Below are 22323 nucleotides of genomic sequence, written 5' to 3' on the forward strand. Positions count from 1 at the left end.
ATTTTTCATCTCCGTCCACACAAATATTTTCTTCTTATTTCATTTACTGCGCTGAGAAGAACTTTATGCACTCGCGTTGGAAATTAAATATGTTACCGCGAGCCGTAGACGAGGATACTTGAACATTTAAATTAGTCATACGACGCGTGCAAAACCGAATTTCGTACAGAGATCGGGGTATTAATAACGAAAACACGGACAGGTGTATTTATACGAGTGAGATTCGTCGATCTAGACCTGGCCTAGATTCACTGGAAGAGAGAAGGACGAGACAGCCTTATACCTCGGAAATATTCACACGTGATTCGAACGTCGAGTGTCTACCGCGCGCACAGAGATCCAAGAAATTTGCATTTTATGTCAAAATTTAGCATGCAAAAGGAAAATATTTCCGTTCCCTTTCCCCTCTTTCTATTCGTTCTCGCGACACCCGCTTCTGATTATCGTTATTCGAATGATAACGAATCCCAGCTTTGCGATACGTTCGAATACATTTCCCGGCGTATACGATAGAAAAAATGGTTTTTCGTGAAAACGTGTTACGAGAGCCGTTTGAGGTTTCCGAGAATTCTTAATTTAAATCCGTCCTATAGTTTAATATATTTTTAATATCGACACGCTTTAAACGAATCTTAAATTTTCATAACGTTAATGAAAAATCACGCAAATCTGTCTATTATCCGTAATGGGAAACGTTAAAAATTAAAGATCGGTGAAATAAAATGTAGACGTTTAACAGGCTTGCCTTTGTCCCTCGACAATAATCGTTAAAACCTTTCTACAAGAATCGTCGGTCTCGCGAACGTTCGTTAAAATAACCGTATCGAGACTGTGGATGGAAAGAAGAGGAAAATAGATGAATGGAAAATGATTAAGCATTAAAGCTGTGTAAATGCGTTTCCTTGGCGCGTGTTTGGATATTTCAAGATAATTGAACGCAGAACACGTTTCCTTACGACGATTTGTAAAACACGGCTTTGCCATGAAAAATCGTTACCATCTCTTTGTCATCTCCGAATCTCTGATATTTTTTCCACCTGGCTAAGGAAATTCGTGACCAGAAAAACGAGATACGAGAACGGTCAGTAATACACCTATCAAATAACTATGTCGTAACGTGTTATCAAGAACCTTTCCACTGTACCACCAAAGCATCGTCGAGAGTATATGGTCACGAAGCAAAAAATATCTACTCAAACATCAATAAACCACACATACCATCCATTAACGATACGATCACTCAGAGAATTAAACTCGAGTGGCACTCGTCCGCAAAACATATAAAAACTAATATCGTAAAAAAGAGAAAAGAACCTGTGGGAAAAGGAATAGGAACTCTCCAAGGAAGACAGAGTTAAGTTATCTGTTCTCAGCGGAGGGTCGATAATTGACCCATAAATCAGTTTGCCTAAATAGAAAAGTTGGAGTAACAGTGGTTTCCTAGACCCTGTTGGTCCAGTTTTAGGCTCAGCGGTCGAGGTGCGAAGTTATTCTGGTCGCGTGTATTGCTTTTCTTGGTGTTTCCTAACCCGTGCATACCTGCTTACTTGCATATATACGTTGAGAAGGCTGCTCGTGAATAAACTACCGGTAGTCGTACACACGCGATTGTCTCCAGGAAATATTGTGTTTCGTGGTAGTGTACGCCGATCCCGAGAATACTATAAGTACGATCGTTAGAGGAAAACACGACGAGGAATAATCGTGCAGAGGTAATCGACAGGATTAGCCTTCGGATTCGAAGGGAATTCGAGGCGATAGGATCGAACTAGGAGATAAGAATACGATTCGCCGAGTAGCTGACGGGATATCGACATATCGTAACGGTTACGTCAATGCTCGGGTATAGTCCGACCGAATGTTAACACGTTACCATCGAATGGGGTTGAAGAAGACAAAGCACGATATCGATTTTACCGTATGTCTATGATCAGGAGAAAGAGGAGGGGTTGAAACGTACGCCACAAAGCTTACTAATCCAGTTCTGAACTATGTCGGAGGAAAGAATAGGCAAGAATGAAAAAGTGATGAACGTGGAAGTTGCTGAGGAGTCAAGTATGTATATCGATTCGTTACGAAGAAAGAAAGAAGAAGCTGATTTATAGAATTAATATCGTGGAATAAAAGTTGTAAAAAAAAAATAATAATAATAATATTGCATAAGGAAAACGTAATATACATATACAACGTGTATCTACAAGTGTGTAGAAAATTTCCCGACAATACGATCGAACCAATTTGAGATTGAAAGGAACGTGTTCCTTCGTTATTCAATCCGGAGATGTATTTCCTGGAAGCTTGCCCGGATTAAATGAAAATGACATTTCGCGATATTTGGACGTCACGTGTGGTGGGTGAGGTTTATCTGCAACTCCCCAACACAGAACCACAACTGTGGTAAGAATAAAACGGCGCAATTTCGTTTTACCTGGTTCCCTGCGGCTTATAACTCCTTTCTTTTTGCACATTTTTCTATCTTGCGAGATGCGGCCACTTACATGCACAAGACATCCATTGCTGTTTCATAGCCGCTCGACGAGCGAGTGTGCTTGACGTCAAGAGTCTCGGCGAGAAAGACACCAACAGCATGACTCACGGCTTTTACTTAAAAGCGTAAATCGATATTTCGATTGCAGGATGTCCGAAGATAATTGCGCTCGTTGCAGGCACGAGAAATTTTATCGGTTCCTAGTCCCGTTCTCAAATGTAATCGTCCATTCAGACCGTCTAATCACCGGTTCCGTGTTCACTCATCACTGATTAATGATTAACTCTGCTCACGAAACCGGGAAATAAAATAATTCTAGCCGGCGTAAAATACTCAGTGAACGAATTTATAACTTTCGAATCCTGTCCTCGCGAAAAGTAAATTCTAGTAATGGAAAAACTAACAAATAGCATCAGCTTCGTACAATTTTTGATAAAATGAGATTCCCTCGGAACCGTAATAGCACAGCTATGAAAAATGAATGTCCGAGACGTAAATATATACGAATCTGGAACTTCGATGTCTGTCACCTATTTTAACTGTGAAATATTATTTTTGACCGCGGAAAAGACCAGGAATTATTAAACAATAATGCATGGGTCGATCGATAAACCGATAGTCTATCCATCATACGTGGCAAGTAGCTAGAAATAATGACCCCGAGATGGTCTGTGATGGTCGTGTTTTGGGGTATTTTATCCCTAGTCTCCTGAGCTTAGATTCTTCTTAGCTTTCATATCGAATAGATATCGTAAATGTTAAACTGCATAAACGTGATGGACATTTCATTATAGAAGATCATCATGAGATACGCTGTTTTTATTATTATTACAAAATCGGTATTTTTTAAATGAAATTGTTAAATCCCGTTATTTGCATTGAATGCATTCGCCACTTTGCAACCAATAGAAAAATGTTAAGTATTGGTTATGTATATATATATATATAATTGTCACCTGAAATAAATTTTCATCTAGTTTCATGTTCGATCTAGCACAATCAGTTTCCTGCCTCATGAAACAAGGGCGTGATTATTCAACGAAATTATTGTGCGAATAATAACGATGTGAATAATAATGAAAGCATTAATATGCGAACGACTAATTTCATTGATACATATATACGTTACTAAAATTGTTTGTAAAAAGAACAAAAATTCATACTGCTGATTACTGACTAGTTAATTGATTAACTGTAGTTTCCTTCGAGCAAAGTATTTTAATATCGTATAATACTCTATAATTTTCTATGCTGCAATATTATGTATCTATGTACTTACTTTTGAAGCATGCTTTATTATACAAACGTGTATTTTAACATATCTGATGTTCCTCAGGCTTATTCCATGTTTATGTTATTAAACGTTAAATATTCAAGAACACAATATAAAGTAAGCTATATTTTCCTACTTATATAGCATCATAATGTTAATATTTATCTCATTATTATAAATTCCCTATAATATTCCGCTGTAACTTTCCAATGGTTTGATAAATTGCCAATTCGATCAGGTAACGCTAGTGTAACACCGTTAATTTAAAGCAAATCATGTTACGCTCGTATTAATTGAACGAATATATGCAAATTTTAAACCGATTTTCTCATTTAATTTTTGTCAACTGATAATTTCAGCATTTCCGTTACACGATACACGCTACAGGATTATAATTCGTACATTTCCGTTACAGCAATAAATATTGGAAATAATTTGTTAACAGAAAGTATGGAATGCATGATGGTACTTACTGATGAAGACAGTGATGTGTAAAGTAACTTTGCGTATGATGTGTCGCATGAGAATATGAGATGTGCCCAGGAAAGCACTGCCTAGACGATTTGTCGCGGAACCAGTTTACTTCTCATCGAGTCAATGAAACACCTAAACATATGGAAGATTATAAATAAGAAATAGCGTTCATGATACATGTACGTAGGTATACTGGAAGATAGATGTTTTTGAAATTATATAAAAAAAGGTTATATTTCTTTTAATCTATCAATATTCACCCTCGTGTATGAAACTATCGATTTTGATAAAGTTCAAGTCAGAAAAGCAATTTACAAGAAGTGGTAGCAAATAAGTAACCCGTTGTAGTATACACGTATAAATATTTGAAATTTTATGGCACTCCTGACATATCGACGCCATGACAGTTAGGATTAATCGTTGATTCACGACATCTAATCTTTGTGATCAATTTTTCAAAGTAATTAATTATAATTTAATTCGATCTTCATAAAAATAGTTCTATTACGTTACGTGCTACCTACCATGATATTTACAATAATTACAGTGGAATTAGAATATGTTGCACTTGTTTCACATTTACATATATCGAGAACGACGTTCCCATAGTATGACGGATCACGTACTCACGCGTTTGAATATCAATCTTTGCGAACAAGTGGCGTTGATATCGGTCGATGCGCCAAGGGAATCATGGGAAAAATATTGCAAAAGAATCAATACATTAGTCTTTTCGGTACCATTTTCTCATATTCGCTTTCCCCCCAACGTGATTTCCTTCAGTGTTTCATTCTTCGTATGCTCCGTTCCTTTTCAAAACATCCTTCTCCGAACGCAATCCAGTGGATTATCTCTCTTTGTAAGTTGCTCATATTTTCTGAATGTTCCAGCGAACAGAAGACGTGTGTTTATTTACATTCATACATAGGTATTTAGACGAAAACAATATAACGACGCAGTCGTACAACTAGCAAAAAATCAAAGTTTGTACGTTTCACGTATTCAAGCACGTTTCAAAACATGTAATAACAGACATTTTTTGAGAGATAAACATTTCAAACCAAGTGATGGTTGTCACTGAAGAATTCTATGAATAACCCAGCGTTTGTTATGATTCTTTTCTTCATATTGTTTTGTTTTTACATTCAAAGAACGAATGGTGTTTGAGAAGTGAACAGAATTCATAATCTCTGTCGTTTGTACTACGCATTAGACGCATATTGGTTGTTTGTTTTTAACCTAACATTCCCATAAATGCTCGCGTTCTGAATCGCTCCATGCCGATTGCATTGTATTCGAATAAATACATTAATTTATATGCATGAAAAGCTAGAAAACTTATCTATTTTTTAAAACTTGACTCACTTATGTGGCATATATGAAAGTAGGATGAATTCAGCCCACTCCATTCCTGATGTTGTCGTTGTTTGGCATTTCGAGCGGTATACACGTGTTATCACTTACTCGTTAAATCGTTTGTCTCTCGTTCGAACGGTAGCAAGACACGATACAAATTGCGACTGATAAACACAAATCTATCGAGATGGAAACTGCGCAACAAGAACGATGCTGTATGACGTATGACTGATCGCGTTCCAATATCGATTTTTGCGAACAAGTGGCGCTGATATCGACCGACATGCCAAGGGAATCATGGGAAATATATTGCTAAACGAACTAGTCATGTAAGGTATAGAAAATGCGTCGTGCATAGTTCACGAGTACGAATAGTTTACGCATGTTCGGATGATTGATGAAATTATTGTTAGCAAATATCGTGTACTCCTCGTCCATCGCATAAGGTAACCAGATTTTTATCAATCATTCTATGTTATCCCGTGGTTTGTGGTTATATGTTTTGACGAATTACAATTTTGACAAATAAAACATTTGATTGGTTTCGTGTATTCGCCAGAATGACAGTTAATAATTTTATTACAAAGATATATGTGGATGCGTGCGTGTATTTCAAATACAATTTTTCTTCATTAATAGCTATGATAAATACGGTTGCTCGTAGAAGGTACTTTCGTAAATATATTACGAAATCATTTATCTTGTAGCTTCTACATATATTATATTTTCGAAATGGTTATAAATTTTATCGATATGATCACGACAGACATACTTCATTACTGTACCAATAAAATTTGAAAATGTTTTAGTAATACGTTTTCTATGATAACCGCTCAAATACCTTTACGAGTCATTGTATTTTGAAATATTGAATTTGTTATCTTTGATCCCAACGTACCGTATATGCGCGTGAATATTTCAACGTGAAAAATTGTTCGATAATGAAATTAGGTGTTTAAACTCTTACGTCGAACAAACACCGTTATATATAAGGAAGTTTACAGGCGCGCAGACGGGAAGAAATGACGTTCAAAACTTCTGAAGTTTCGATCAAAGATACATAAAAGAAAATTTATAAAGTCGACGTTATCGGCAGCCATTTTGTGGGTAGAAAAGAAATAATTTATGTGGCTATTAAACGAGACCGTGACCAATTTTCTCCGAGAAATATTATCATATTCAGATTACTGTTTGATGGGCTTATTTTTCTTCATGATTCATACGTATGCTCGGTTTTATGTAATAGTTCGTTAGCAACTAAAAATTTTATCAATGCTACAGGAACGTTCAAAAACGTTCTAATTGAGTAAAATCAAACAATGCTCGTATGCAGTTGTCAAATTATACGCGTCTAATTGCGTCTTACAAACCTTCCAATTTTTCTTATCGAATTTTAAGAAAGATCAATCGCCTTCGAAATTTCGCATTAAAAAATGGCTAATATTCTTTCTTAGTTCGTTAAGTGGCGACAAAATTTCACAGAAAATGTGTTTGGTCAATGTAATAGAGTTATTGTCGCGGATAGCCTTGCACCTAAAGATCCTCATTTCTGCTGGGTCATTATTTCGTCGTCCTAGAAGCAGATGGCCTCTTTTAAATCTATTGGTCTTTTAGCGCTGTTACGCGAGTGTTGTGTAGATACAACGCTGCCTGCTGCTTGAAAATCCAACAACTGCCCCCGGGAATTTTGATTTCTCCCTGATCCATAACAATAGACTTGATCCTACTTTTGTGGCAATTGTAATTCTACAAAAGCTTTGTGTAAAATATAATTCTCTTCAACTGTTTGCTGGATCGCAGAACAATTGCATTCTTGTCACCATCATTTGGTTTATATTTAATAAACTATTTTTGTATTTATTACAGGATATTGCCGAATGGATGCAGTCACAACGAGGTTATATTCTACAAAATGTGAGTGAACCAAACATACTTTTCATATATATGGACCTTTTAGGAACTGAACTGATCAACTCCATTTTTTATTCATTTCATTACATAAGTGCAGGATTAATATTTAGTTCTCAAAGAAACTATTTATTTCTCAAAGATTCTTGTGAATTCATTGTCATAAATCATAAACAATGGTAAAGCCCAAGGTAAATGTACAAATGGACAATGCCTGTGGCATCACCAGTCTTCTGTACTTTTCGAGTTACACTTTTCAACTTATGGAGCTGATCAATGTGGCTTCTGAACGGTTCATATGTAGATTTATTTTCTCCCGTTCCAATAAATACTTTCAAACAAACGTATGACGTATATACATAAAAAATGTAGCGGAATAATACAGTGGATAAAGGTAAATTTACATAACGCGACAGCACATAAGGCAAACGAAGTAGAACATGAGAATATTTTCTTAATTAGCAAAATTTCTGCATAATTTCTCCAAACTTCTACTACGTTAATTTAACCGCTATATTCGAGTAAAACGTTATTATATCTCTCCTATATATCTAGAACCACCGAAATATTAAACGATTACAAGCGTAACGGGTTATCTCTAAAAAAAAAAAAAAAAAAAAAAAAAAATGATAACGTTCACGAGTATGCACGGTGTAACGACGATATCGGAGTACGTGTTTTACGGAATACAGCCACTTAGTCTCAATTTCAAGCCCGGCCTCACCCCGTATACAGCTGTACACGTCCCACGGCATTATCGTTTCGTCGTGGCCCGCCCGTTATACGATAGCTTTATTTCACGTGTACGTAGAGCCGAGATTCGATAAAAATGTAAATGCGCCCGGGCATATTTATGTCGCGAGTCGATCGCGCGAAAAATTTCAATGCGGCCGCTTGCTTTATCGGTCCTTTACCCCCCATGGATACAGGTACACGTTTGTTCACGTGAGACGAAACATCAATTAGCCTCTTAGAAAGGCTATCGGGAATTATGTTGCTCCTTTGTACCTTGGAAAATTGTATATTCGCGATATATCATTCGGCTATATAATAGTAAAAGGCTAAAGTTGCGTTCGCGATTAAAAATGAAACAAAACATAGAGTAGACTCGCGGTTATCTGATGCCGCTTTAATCGAACACAATTTTGTTGGGATACGAACAGTGGATCCCGAACTGAAAGCGAGATTTTGCTTGAACAAATTTAAATTAAAGAAGCGGAAGAAGATCATCGACCGTTTTCTAAAAGTAACTTTAGTGAAAATACCTTTAATATAAATATTAAACGTTACAGATATATATGTGCAGGTTTTTCCATTAACAGCCTATGAATATGATAATTCAAGGCGAGTAAACGAAAGTATACCGTAGAAACGAAGAGAAGCAAGGAAATTTTTGGATGGCGTAAACTTAAACGAGAGCTTTCTCGTGTTATCGACGAAACGACGATAGGGGTGGTTTCGAATGGTAGAAAAAGATTCGATTAAATGTAAAACAGTTCAGTTTCTGAACACAGCCTTCGGCAATTTCTTTGCCTCCCGCGTTGAAATTATAGGCTATAAATATTAAAGCGGGATTGCACTGCACCCTGTGCTTCGAACATTCGTCCTATCAACGTTTCAGTTTCAGCCTTTTGGTGGCCCCTTTGCAGTTATCGAATAGAAACGTGGTAATTTAAGGGAACAGTTGAATCTACGTTTTACGACTGTTTCGGTGGCAATCGCTTTTTATTTTTTATATATAGCTCTCTACGTTTATTCCTTTCCACTCGTCCACGCCGCTGCAAGTTCGATGGAGTAAAATAACCCCAGGATACGAACGCAGTCTTTTACGATTGGCGAAATGAATAGGACCGTACATATCGGCCAGCAGGGATACGGTAAAACCATATGAAGTATCGACGCGTATCTTGGTAAAAAGTGAGCGAGCTATCGGCTCCTGTTTCCCTGTTCCGGAGTGCATTTCAAGCGTTGAAGAATTACTATTCATCGATCGCCACCATAGCGTTCGTAGCGAAGATGTGCCGGTAAAATATAACGGAAAAGTATTCCTGCTTCGGCTATATTTTCTTCTTCCGAAAGTTTGTTTGGAAAATCTTTCATGGCCAAACAATATACATCAGAACACAGTAAAGCGAGAATCATCTTCTTATTTGCATACAATCGGCATCGTTTGATAAATGACAGTGTAAATGATATATGAAGGCTATAGAGAAAGAATATGATAAATCACGTCTCCTATCTTGTACAGGCAAGCTATTTTAAGATTCACCGCGTTGTCGATTAATTCCGTACTATTAAAATTATTTTAATATTTAATATCGCAGCTGAACATGCGTTTTCCATTCGCTCCAGAATTTTTGAAATATTGCTCGCCTATTCTTTATACCTTTGATTATCGTAACGTATTATTAATTTACCAACTATTTTTCGAATCTAAATTGTTATCGGATCAAAATCAAGAGAACGAGCCGAAACGTACTTATCGCGTTTTTCTCTTGCGATCTTCGTATCGTTTTAATAATGAGACGGGAGGAAAATTCGTGATAAGAATTTTTGGTAATCGATGTAATATAATTTGAAAATCGGGTTGATTCGATTGGCCTGGTTCTGTCGAGTTTAGCATAAGTGCGGTATCTAGAAAGGGACATAAACCAACACGGAGTTGTCTCGCCGTATGGTATCGATCCCATCCAATTCTGGAAGGTCAGAAGTGGGATACATCGTTATTAATTGCACATCAGATCGTGCAACTCGGTACTAATCTAGATAATTGCGTTGTATCCCATGGATCGAACGTTTGACTGCTCCAATAAATCGTAGCTAGTTTAATTGGTAAATCAAAACATCGAAGCGCCGAATGGAATTGTCTTGAATCAGGCCGATTAAAGCAGGTTGATGGATTTTAATATGAATTTAATTATCGTTCTTTTCGCGGCATTTGTTAACTTCATTTAGATCCCTTCTCTGCCCTTCGTTGAAAAAATATACTTTATGTTCCTAGAACCGTTAATTTCCAGTAATAACAACGAGTTCTCGTACTTAATTAGCTTATACATTAGCAGAGTCGCGACGGAACGAATCTATCCATTTTCATACCAGTTCACGAAGCACGATTTACATTTTATAGTAAGCTGTTACATTTTGTAAAAGTATAATGGAATTTCGTCATCCCGCGTGGTGACGTTGAAAAATAGAATGCGAATCAATCGTGTATAACCACTCTGGAAATTTTCTCATAAAGAAAATAATCGCTCGCGTTTTTTATTCAATGTTATCTCAAACTTAAAACGAATCGTGAAATGATAAACGAATGAAAAAACAGATGGAATTAGCAGCAGTTAAGTGTCTTTTTCATATAAAGCCTCGCGAGGTATTAAAAAATGAAAAACGTTCTGCTATTAAGTGAGAGCGCAGCGCCCGGAAAATAAACGAATTTCGCTGTGAGATTAACAGAAAGACAGAAATAGCGCGGCGAACGAACAGATCTTTTGCACTGTAACGCGGGTCTCGGTGCTTTTCGTAGGAAAATATCGCGTTTCGTGGAAACACTTTAAGCGACTCGCATCGAGCAGGGCAAAAAGCAGACAAATGCAAACGTTGCGTGAAGGATCAAATATGAAGCACGCGACACACATCACGCCACCGCGGCCGCAATAACTAAAATCTTATCTCGGTTTCATTTTCTCAAATTAACGTCGCCCCGTCCAAACGATAGTTTTATGCGTTTTTCGTACGATTACCGACGTACACCGCCAATTAAGCGTAATTTCGCCGCTGTCATTTAATCATTTCAGGATGCAAAATTACATAGTCGAGGCTTCTCTTGCTGCAAACATTTCCTTTTCTCTTCCATCGCCTTATCGGAAGTGGGGATCGCAAAGAACGATTTTTCTTTTCTCGAAATTCCAGGTTACTTTCTCCACCGTAAGAAATTGTCTACAATTTCTTTTATTTAAAAAAACCCCAGGCAATCTATTTTAATCGAAGAGACCCTACAACTCTCTGCGATTCTTTCTAATCTACGAGCTTTGGCTTCTCGTTTTGAATAATGTTCCGTCGATGTTTCACTTTGATATATTTCTCGCTCAAATTGGAGAAACGCCGATCAAACTTTCGTTAAAAGTCTTAGAGTAACGTAAAGAGTACCGAGAAATGCATTTGTCATCGTCGTTAATAGAAGGTAATAATACTCGTGTAAGAACTTCCGTCTCGTAGAAGCTACTCCGTCAACCTCGGTAATTGTTACGCGCACGTGTATAACGTTGTACAACTGGTTCGATAGACAATTTCATGCAAATGTACGATAGACGGAAGTATAAATTACTTTCTCATTTGTAAGAGGACAACTGTTGGCGCAGTTAGCGCAGTCAAAATATGAACTCGCAGAGTTTTTTCTAGAGCTTGGCAAAATCAAGTGTCGAGTCGATGGATATTCTCTCTATTTCTCTTTACCTTTCTCTCTCCGCTATTGTTGACCGAACGTCTGTCGTGCAGCGCCGCGTTAACGTCGTTGGTACACAACGCGAAAGTTAACTTTACTCATTCATCAGTTGACCAAACATCTGGTGACCAAATTGAAGCGTTTTCATTGCACTTCAACTCTTCCTCTCCTCTTTCTCGTAGCACAGTTCCGTTCCTGTCTGATACGAGCGCCGTTGCTTCTCGATAGTCGGTGGAACCATCGAAACGACGAATGCAAATTCTGCTTGTCCGTGGGTGTCGAACGCGCAATTAAGTCTCATCAGAAGGAAAGCTCGAATAACGTTAGATCTCACGAGTGGTGCTACGGTATTCTCATTGTTGAGACACGGATGATGGAAAACGCAATTAGAGAGAAGAACGAGGGAAGTAGAGTGGTCGCTTACGTTTCGCCCTGTTGTTTACATTTCTCCTAACTCGGAATAATGAAAGCGACGACCGTTTTTGCCAGAAGGTTCATTAAAACGTAGTTGAATTCGATTAATGATGTTCGCGAACTATTTTCCCTGATCTATCGCAGTCGCAGGGTCACACGACGGTCACGAATACAATCTGTTCATTTCGATCTTGCGAAAGCAGTTCTGCCGGGGAGCTTGCGCCTGAGAAAATGATTTATGTTCGTTTCTTTCTGCGAACGTTTTATCGAACGCTCGAACATAACGTCACGGCACCGAATAAAGCAGACTTCGTTAATTGCGAGGTTTTTCTCCTTCGTTATCGACTAGCCAGGAAACTTTTAATTAATCAAATTACAAGATAACTTGGCACATTGAGCACGCTTGATTAATAATAACCTGTTCCAGCCTCTTTTATCACTAAACGGAGCAACGTTATTACACCAGATAAGGACAGGCTTAGATTTCGTGTACGCGGATCGACTCTGTTTAGGTCAGATCTAGATTATGTCCGATCCAGGTTAAATTTCAGCTCGATGAAACCTTTCGTTTCTTTTCGTCCTTGGCTCGTACGAAGAGGTTGATCGCATTCGTACACCTAGAAATCCGCCACATCGTTCTTCGTATGGAAATGTCTTATGCATATATACGACAATTTCACGATGATATCCCTATGGACCTGAAATTGTGCGTGTAATATACAAGAGAGATAGATCTTCAGAAAAATCCAAGTACGCTTGAGCTGTTCAAACAGGAGAGTACTAACGATACGCGAGTTCAAAGTGACGTGAAATAACACGAAATTAGAAATCGGCTAACGATAAACGTGAAACTTTCCCACAATTACCTAACAAATTGTAGTATCGTTCGCCCTAAACGATACGATGGTAAATAAAGTTTTGTTTTTTTATTTAGTTGTTTACATTCACAATTTGTCCAATTTGGACATTCGGTAGAATTTTTTGGCTGTTTGATTATCATGTGGGTGGCTACTCCCAGCGGGGTACCATCTTCGTGTTTGTTAGGTTATATCCTTTATAAGATCTACTGGGTGTTTCCTTTTTAGTCTTCTTTCTATGCTTGATGTGTCGATCGTTTCCGCTGCCAGCCGGTTTGGGTGCGTTGCTATTCTTTCTCTGTACCTTCTTGCACATCTGCTAATCTCCTCCTTGGCCGTTGGTATTCCCAGGTCTTTCCGAATGTCCTCGTTTCTAACGTATCATGGGGCGTTTATTATTGTTCTAAGAATTTTAGCTTGCATTGTCTCTATTTTGCTTATATGGCTCATTGCTGCTGTTCCCCATAGTGGTATTCCGTTGTAAATAAAGTATCCGTTTAAGAAGTAGGGTTGACGTTTCCGACCATCGCCTACCAAAATTTTCGGATGACACAATTCGCTATTATAACTTGAACAGGTTCTACGTATTATAATTAATGTAGCTGTTCAAAGTACATACACCGAGATGATTTCGTTTCTTATCGATAGCAATCACAGTAGCTAGAAACGCGCTCCACATTAACGTTATCGTTGGAATTCTCCCGGTGGTCGATTTAATTTCTGGTGACTGGATCGGTTCGTCGTAAGCGTAATTGTTCCGTCTCGGCTGTGCGATCCTCGAGGTTAATTCTTTCGTTACAACTGTCAGCCACGAAACCGTCGAGGGAGAGGATAATTGCGATCGTCGAAATGGGTCTATAATGTAAGTGGGCCGATTCTACGTTAACTAAATGTTATTTCTACACGTTGCGTGCGTCACGTGTCACGATCGGAAGACCTCTCGTGACGAAGTCGATCTCGTTCAACGTATATGCTCGCCTGAATCATATTACGAGGATGGAAATGATTCGCCAACTTCCCACAGCCCGCACCCTTCTTCCCAACCATCCCGTTAGAAAAATTTTCATCGCTAATTGCACAGTCCGAATACCGAAACACATTTGGATTTAAGCGCAAACGTTACTGGTATTTTCGTCGCTTAAATTCGTTGTTGCCGCTTTGCGTTGATCCGTTCGAAGAGAATATCGTACTCGGATCGAAAATGAAATTTTTTCTTCTCGAGCGTGGAAGCAGCGCGCTAATTTCGCGTGTGTTTCCTTTTTCCGATTTTCATTCGAAGAAGATAACGGCCGACGTAAGTGGCGTTTAAAGGAACACGAAAGGGGATCGTAAGTTCGTTTTATTCCGCTTGCACGCGGAAGCGTGGCCTACTATTTTTCTTATTGAATTCTCTCGCCGGTGAACTGGGTTCACGATTTCAGATTAGTGAGAACTGCTTCGGTGCATTTACTTTGGCAACCTAGTTAGGTCCGCCGTTGTTAAGATAAGTCTTTTCGAGCATTAAGATTACAGATTACGTGTCACACGTTACACTTAAATACATATATTTACGATCCTGTTAGTACGATTTCAGATACAGTAGCGGAGCTCGATTATACGTAGATCGTTGTTCCAGATTTATCAACGACATCGAAATAGAAAATTTCTAAGAACGTTCGCAAACACGGGCAAACGAATCGCAATCTACTACTAAATTCTATGGGAAAAATCTTACGATAGTAATAATATAACGTATAAAATAAATTAATGGCCCATATACCTCGTCGAGAATTGATTTGAAATTTTACGATTCTCTGTTGAAACCACCCGGATCGATACGAGATAGGTTCGCTATGCTTGCCTACCTTTGTTCGTGCTTTTAAGGACAGAAATTTTATGGTGAAATTTCACCGTAGGAAATTGATATAGCAGGTGAAAAATTTCCAAATATTTTTCCTCCTTACCGTGATATAACAGCTCTTGATCCACAGATGTAAACTGCAAAATATGCTATCGATATCTTCCAAAAGAAAGAAAACAAAAATAGGCAGAAAATAACACGAAATCTCGTCATTCCTTCGCACTCGATGGATGCTAAGAAAGAGGAAAACACAGGTTCGTAATTCTTGCAGGTTCAGCGAATCTTCGCTGTTGCAGAGAGTCGAAGCATCCGGGGTGCGTCGTTCGATTTTCATCGAAGTACTGTGTTTCCAGGAGGCCGTACGTTACCTGTAACGCTTCTGCATTGGTAATGCGCCGTATCGTACATACTCGTAGATCGTGGCATATGCATGAGCCAATGGTGTAACAATGACGTGAATATCGACGACACACTACGGAACTGATATCAACGTACAGTAAACTAATAGTTTCAGACTTTTTGTTTCTCTAATTGCAACGAAAATACGTCTATACGAACTTGTCGAGGGAGAAACGATTCGTATAATTCGATGAAAGCTCGATGGCGATTATTCGAAGAAAAAATGTAGCATCGTTTCTTGCCAGCGACCTTGTTATCGGTCGTCCATCATTAACTTCAATTACACTTTCGCATTTACGATAGTTGGTGGCATTCTTTTCATAACCTGCTTTGGTTCGATGGGTTCTTACTTCTTAAATTGTTCATACGCTGGAATGATCAGATACGCGTGTCTAATGATACGTTGGTAGCGGGACTTTGCGTGACGGAAAGGTACTTACACCGTGTTTATTGGATCCTTTTTAATTCATACCACAATTTATCCCCCTTGTCATTAGCACGGTCAGAGTTACTTTTCTTCGTGTTTGTTTAAACATCCGAGGGACAGTGCTCTATTATTCTCTTATTAACGATTTATATCACGAGCAGGGGTTATTTGGTCGACTTTAACGACGTTGATGAGAAATATCGATCGATGAATTTCGGTTTGTCGAATAAATTCTTGTAAGGGGGATTCGCTATATTTGGGTCATCGATTTTCCTTTAATTTCGTGAATATTATATGTAACGATATTCTAGATGATTAGAACGATGATTAAAAGCAGGTATTATACGAAAGTTTGTTCGATACCGTTAGAAAATGTCGAACAACAGTTACCTACGTGTTCTTTCGCTAAACGTTTACGGTCAAATATACTATGTTATTACGGTTGCATTTTGCACGTTGATACATATTCATTTGGAGCTTGTAATGTTAACGCGTTATTTACCTCGTAGTATAGTTACGAAGCGTCTAGCTGCAGGCAAAATTGTATCTCCGTTTCAAACGGAAGCTTTGATGACTTCGAGGCGTACGCACACACGTACACCCGTGACATACGTTCAGATCTTACACGTAACTCACGCGTCGCTTACACGTAATCTTACTAAAAAGATGTCGCCAGGAAGATCGAAACGAGACGAAGCTAAAAGTAAAGAACAAAGAGAAATTATTCGATACAGAAGAATAAGAATTGAAGATTCGTCGGATATCTCTCAGGTTATAATTTTCAGCAAAGGTTTCTACAAGTGTTGAAGTACTTTTCCGAGTTACTGTACGCGTCGGATACATTTTGCAATCAAGAATTCCTATGGTATATGTTTTTCTGAAAGCGCAATTGGTAGGAAATGGAGTTTCTTTTTCGCGGAGGTAATAATTTCTCCGCAAGAAGAGAATTTTCACAGCGAAAGTTACGCGTGTAGTTTGGTCGAATAGCGCGCTGAAACTCTGTGCATACCTGGAAAGGAGAAAGCAATATAACCTTTCATCTTGCGCGCTAAATTACGCAAACTCTTTCTCGGCTGGCAGACATTATGCGCGAAGTAGCGTCTGCTGATGCAAATTTTCCAGACGGATGCCTCCGCAAGATCTCTCAATTTAAGAACGGATATAAATAACCGACCTGGGACGTAGTGGAACTCTTGGTTTTTAAGAGATATTCAGAAACCGAACATCAAACAGCTTAAAACAAGCGACTTGAAAATTACATATCCAAAGTTTTCGCTATTTTAACGATCGTTTATCTCTTTTCTACTTTTTTCTTTCTTTTTGCTCCGGTTCATTCATCGAATTCAAGTTTCACGCGAACGATCGTTAAACGTTATGGCCTGGAATTTAACGGTCAGTAGTATACCTATCGCATAGAAAATACGATTTTCAAATTATAAAACTCATAATCGAAGGAAGTTAGCTTCCGTTTGAAAATTTCCCACCGACGTAATTTCCACACTCGGGCAAAACTTCCATTCCAACTAGATCGCATCACGTATTACGGTTTTGTTGTAAAAGTTGGTCACGTAGTTTTACTCGTAGAAATGTAACTTAAACGATAGAACCACGAGTTTTCAAGCGTTGGTCCGTGAATTGTCCATAATTATAGCCTCTAGCTATGCGTGAACGACACTTTCATTTAAATTTCATATCGCCTATTATCGTTACGAATTTAACGCTTGATCGGCTAGTTTTCACGTGCAATATGACACTCGCGCACTAGAACGCAGGAAAATTGTCTTTCGAGTTTTCATTTCCCAGTTTTCAACGTGTAGTTACGTGCAAAGAGGATCGTGTAACTCGATGGGATTCCTGATTGTATTCGCGTATAGAACGGTGGAAGCTTTTTCGCGGTAGATATGGCAGAGTAATTCGAGGATTAATAAATGTTCGTTTGAATTCAGTTGGTGGATTAGCGGTGGCGGAAATGGTCGCCTTGAAAATTTTATTCCGAATAGGATGTTCCAGTTTACGACTGTAATCTCTGGAAACTATACGTCTAAAACTCGAACGAACTTAGGTTAGTGCCAGGGCCTCCCTCAAGAACCGAGTAAAGCTTGAATTTTGAATTATGCACTTCGCCAAGAAGCGACTTACGCTATCATAGTAAAACCCTGATAAAATGCGTTACAAAAGCTGTCCAACCACGATCTACGTAACTTGCGAGACTTTTAACTATCGAGTATAACAAAATTCTTATATCTCGCGACCTCGTAAATTCTGAAGCATGTAATTGAAGAAAATTATAATTGCGAACAGCAACAACCTAGATAGATAGCAATTACCCTGTCTAAACCATTTAACATCGTCAACCAAGATACGCGTACCGCATTGTGCGTATTAATTAGACCGTCACGCAAGATTGCATCAATAATTAAAACGTGGATAATTAATTCCATGCGAGGGTGGCTGAAAGGAAACAACGGGACGATGACGGAGATAAGATAAAGAAATAATTTGATTTTAAAGAAGAACCGATGAGTTGAACCTGTGAATTAACGAGGCTTGCTGTTTCTTTTTTTGCGATGCTGCTGATGCTTCTGATAACGAGCCGTAAGAATTAGATTTTTTTTTCGTAAACCAGAAATAGATACGAACTAATCGTATCGACGTTTCCTTCGTTGTTATCGTTTCGTTACAATTATATTATCGTAGCACATTCCGCAATTAAGAATCGTAATGTTCATCGATGTAGATATTATCGACTTCTATTTGAAAATTATTTTAATTAGCGAACTAAATAGCAATGCTTCGTTAAAGTGCTAATTAACGTAACATGCTACTGAAATTTCACTATCTTCCTAAGCACGCGCGCTTCGATCAAACTATTATATCTGTTGTCGCGAGCACGAGCATAGCACCGAAGGTTGTCGCAGATTCGAAGTACGAATCGTTAAACTCTTATCGTGCAACTATTTTTCTTCGCGAATCGTTAAATCAACATCCAGCATCTTCGTACACTTAAACGACCCTTGAACTTCTTCTCGAGTAAACTTCTCACGCTATTAGGAATTTTTAGTTTATGCTTACTATAAGCAAACTCGTGTAGTTAAGTCATCCGTTTCTTGAAAATTCAACCTTCGTCGTATTACGTGGCATATAATAAAATTGAACAATTTATTGAGAGCCAAGTTAGTCAACTTGGCTTCTAAGAAGCTGGAATATCAAACAGTCTTTTAATATCCATCGTTAAAATTCAAAATAAAGAAGAAAGGCAGCCACGCATGGTCGTAAATGTCACGCGCTTTTGGTCGATCGAAATCGTAAATTCTATTTTAATCTTCGGCTGGAATCGATGAAACGTTAACGGATCGAAGGCAATCCGAACCGGAATCTGTCCATCGAATCATGACGTGTATCTGATAGAAACTGGCCCGAAATCCCCCCTCCTTGACAACTCGACCAAAAATTCGACGAGTTCGCTGCGTTAGTTTGCAGGTGCGATCGGTTCCTTTCGACGCGTCAGTGCAATTAACGTGTCCCCAAAGTTAAACGTAATTACACGGCGTAACGAGTAATTGAATATTGATTTTTCAGTCGTATCGGTACAGAAATTCGATTGGCGGCGCGAATGCTAACCAAGTGCAGACGCGCGTTCATTCCGCCGAGAATCGACGTTCCGTGGCTAAGTTTTATGATTTGAGGAATTTGACACTGTGAAACGGCGACCCTTCTGACCTGTTCCTAAGAATATTGGAACTTCCCCTTGAATTATTAGTAGGGTTGAGATTGCTGTTATGCTGTTTCAATTTGGTGCGTGAAATTTGTTATTTCGCGTCAGCGTTTGAAGAATGTATATATTTTTTCACAGATTTTTAGAGCGAGTTTTTGCAAGAGAACGTGCTTTGGGATATTCTTTTTTAAAGCGGAACGTTTTTCAGAGTGCATTTTTTTCCTTTGAGTAAAGCGACTTTTAAAGGACTCGCCATAAAGCAATGTACGTCTAAACGGAAACGCGAGCAGAATATACAACAATCGACTGTTTTCTTTCCTCGGTAAATTTATTAAAATTCGCCGCAGTACGAAGAGATGACTAAATTCGCGCGAAATTAAATTCATCGTGATAAGAATACCCTTTAATTTAAGACTATAAGGTTACGCAGCTCTGAATCATTGACCAATGAAATTCTAGCGCAAAAGAATCTAGATTTTTGTATTCTAAAATTCCAAGCCTATAAGTTCTAAGAATAAAAGTTGTTAGGTATATTCATCTGCAGGATCCTGCAAGGTACATAATTCAGAGACTGTTTGATATTTTTCACGCATGCCTCTAGAACTCGGTGTTCGTTTAAAAATACATGCTAAGACGTTCTCAGAGTGTAACAGAACCGGATGTTGACCGCGTGAACCCGGACGTGAAGTAACTTCCTCCAAGAGGGTATAAAAGATACATCGCGGTATTCATCTCGGCCGAGGAGGATCGATATTCGCCGAAACAACGTCGTGAGAGCGTTCAACGTAAAAACGTTCGTTCGATTTCTCTGCTTTCCCCTGATTCGCGCTTTCTGTCTCGATAATTCGAATCGGAATTGCACGTTTTCTAAGAAAAGTCGCACGATTCTATCGCTGAAATGGGCACTTGTGGAATATTTTATGAACGTAGACGCGAACTACGTGATTGTCGTGCGAAGATACGCAGACGAACAGGTGTACCCAGATAGATTGTGACGTTCATTTATCCTATTTGCGATCGACTCTGTCCAACGCGTGACAACCTGTTATAGATATTTGTTACCTGCTACTTTGTATTTATTCTATGATTTATGATTCAAGCTGAGTTTATGATACTTAGCCCTGTTACAAATGACGTTGTCGTTCAGCTTAGGTCGAGGCTTTACGTCTCTACGTGCTATGTTACTCTGTCATTCTATGTTTTAGACATTTACAAACATGGTCCCATTACTTGTCTACGTTTGTCTCTTACGGGAAGAATATCCGAGCATCCGGAAAATATCTTGAATTTTTGTTCACCACGGTTCAACGTGTTTTAACAAAATATTCATCGCGTTACCTGTATCACAGAAAAACCCTGTTTAATTAATTCTCGAAGTCGTAGAGCCTTGTTTTCGCAGAATCGATTAATTTTTTGCCTACAAGCCAGTACGTAGATCGTTTTTCATAGCGACGTTTCCATCACGTTATAATTACTAGAACGAAGCGTGATCTAAAAGATCGGGAAGTTTGACAAATGTTGTATTTTAAACGTATACGTTATTTATTTTCTACCTGATTAACATTTTGGTATTTTGCCACCAAAGGACGTATAGAAGCAAGAAAGAGAGAGGGAGAGAGACGTTTGTTTATCCGAGAAGAATGGTTCTAAACGAGTACATGCGCGCAGCATAAATTACAATATCCATCTTCGTGCAAAAACGACCCATAAAAGGAAATGTTAACGTTGAAGAAGTTGAACGTTGAATCGCGCTTCTTCTTTTCCCGGCGTCTCCTCTGGCTTTGCAGCCGTCCCCACGACTCCCATTTACATTTGGGATTTGTCAGCGAACGAGAAAGAAAACTTAAACCGATAGAGCGAAAAGTTTCTCGAAACGAAGCAAGCATTCGTCCCTATTGGGAGCTGACCGATCTTTGCTCTAGTTGTAACGAGATCGCGTGCCACTACCAGAGATGAAGAAACTTCGTGTTGACGAGATCTTCAATTCACATGTTCAATTTCAACGTTGACAAGCGGTAAATATTACTTTAGCGAAAATGATGCCATGGAATGTTCAATTAATGCTCATACTGATAATTAACTGCGAATCTGATCTTCGTTATCCACAATAACGTAGGTTAACAAATAATTTTCATACAGCACCTGTTTCTATATCGTAAAATTGTACATGTACACCCAGTACATTATATTTCATAATAATAATTACGAATTCTTGCGAGATTTTAAACATAATAATTATGAATCATTATGAAATATTAAATATAATTGTAAATAATTGTGCATTGTTATGAAACGTTTTTGAATGTCAAGTAGGCACTACACTGCTTCCTCGATTAGAATCTTCTATTTAACATATTTCATTTTTCAGAAAGCAAAACGCGTGCACGGGTTCCGTGAAAATATTCCAACACCTTTTCCCCACTTTTTTCAATATTTCACGTGCGTTATACGAAACATTTTGAAATTTCGCTAACGCTGTTGTCGACTATCGTGACGAGTTTAAAACAAATCAAAAAATACATAGAGAAACTACGAGATATTTGACACAAATATATATTACACAAAGATGACAAAAGCATTTAAACCATTATACCACTTATCGCATAGCAAAGGTATGTGTTTACGCTGTACGCTAATTTTTTATTAAATACGTGTTTGCAATAATTATCTTCCAATTTTAATATACATTTTCAAATTGGTTCCAAAATCGCCAGTGTCGCGATTCATTATA

At 38.3% G+C, this 22323-nt stretch overlaps 1 protein-coding gene across 3 annotated transcripts in view; it reads right to left on the minus strand.

Annotated features, from left to right (window-relative positions):
• The window catches only part of LOC117241752 (chondroadherin-like protein), a 170721-nt gene that overhangs the window by 138419 nt on the left and 9979 nt on the right, over positions 1 to 22323 (minus strand). The window contains exon 2 of one of the 3 annotated variants that reach the window (XM_033507836.1): positions 4235 to 4367. The exons of the other annotated variants lie outside the window; for them this stretch is intronic. The gene's annotated coding sequence lies outside the window, so the exon portion shown is untranslated. The remainder of the gene's footprint in view (positions 1 to 4234; positions 4368 to 22323) is intronic. 3 annotated transcript variants of the gene reach the window in all.

This window comes from Bombus vosnesenskii, unplaced genomic scaffold, assembly GCF_011952255.1.
Source record: "Bombus vosnesenskii isolate JDL3184/JDL3185 unplaced genomic scaffold, Bvos_JDL3184-5_v1.1 scf7180000016261, whole genome shotgun sequence".
NCBI classification, from domain to species: domain Eukaryota; kingdom Metazoa; phylum Arthropoda; class Insecta; order Hymenoptera; family Apidae; genus Bombus; species Bombus vosnesenskii.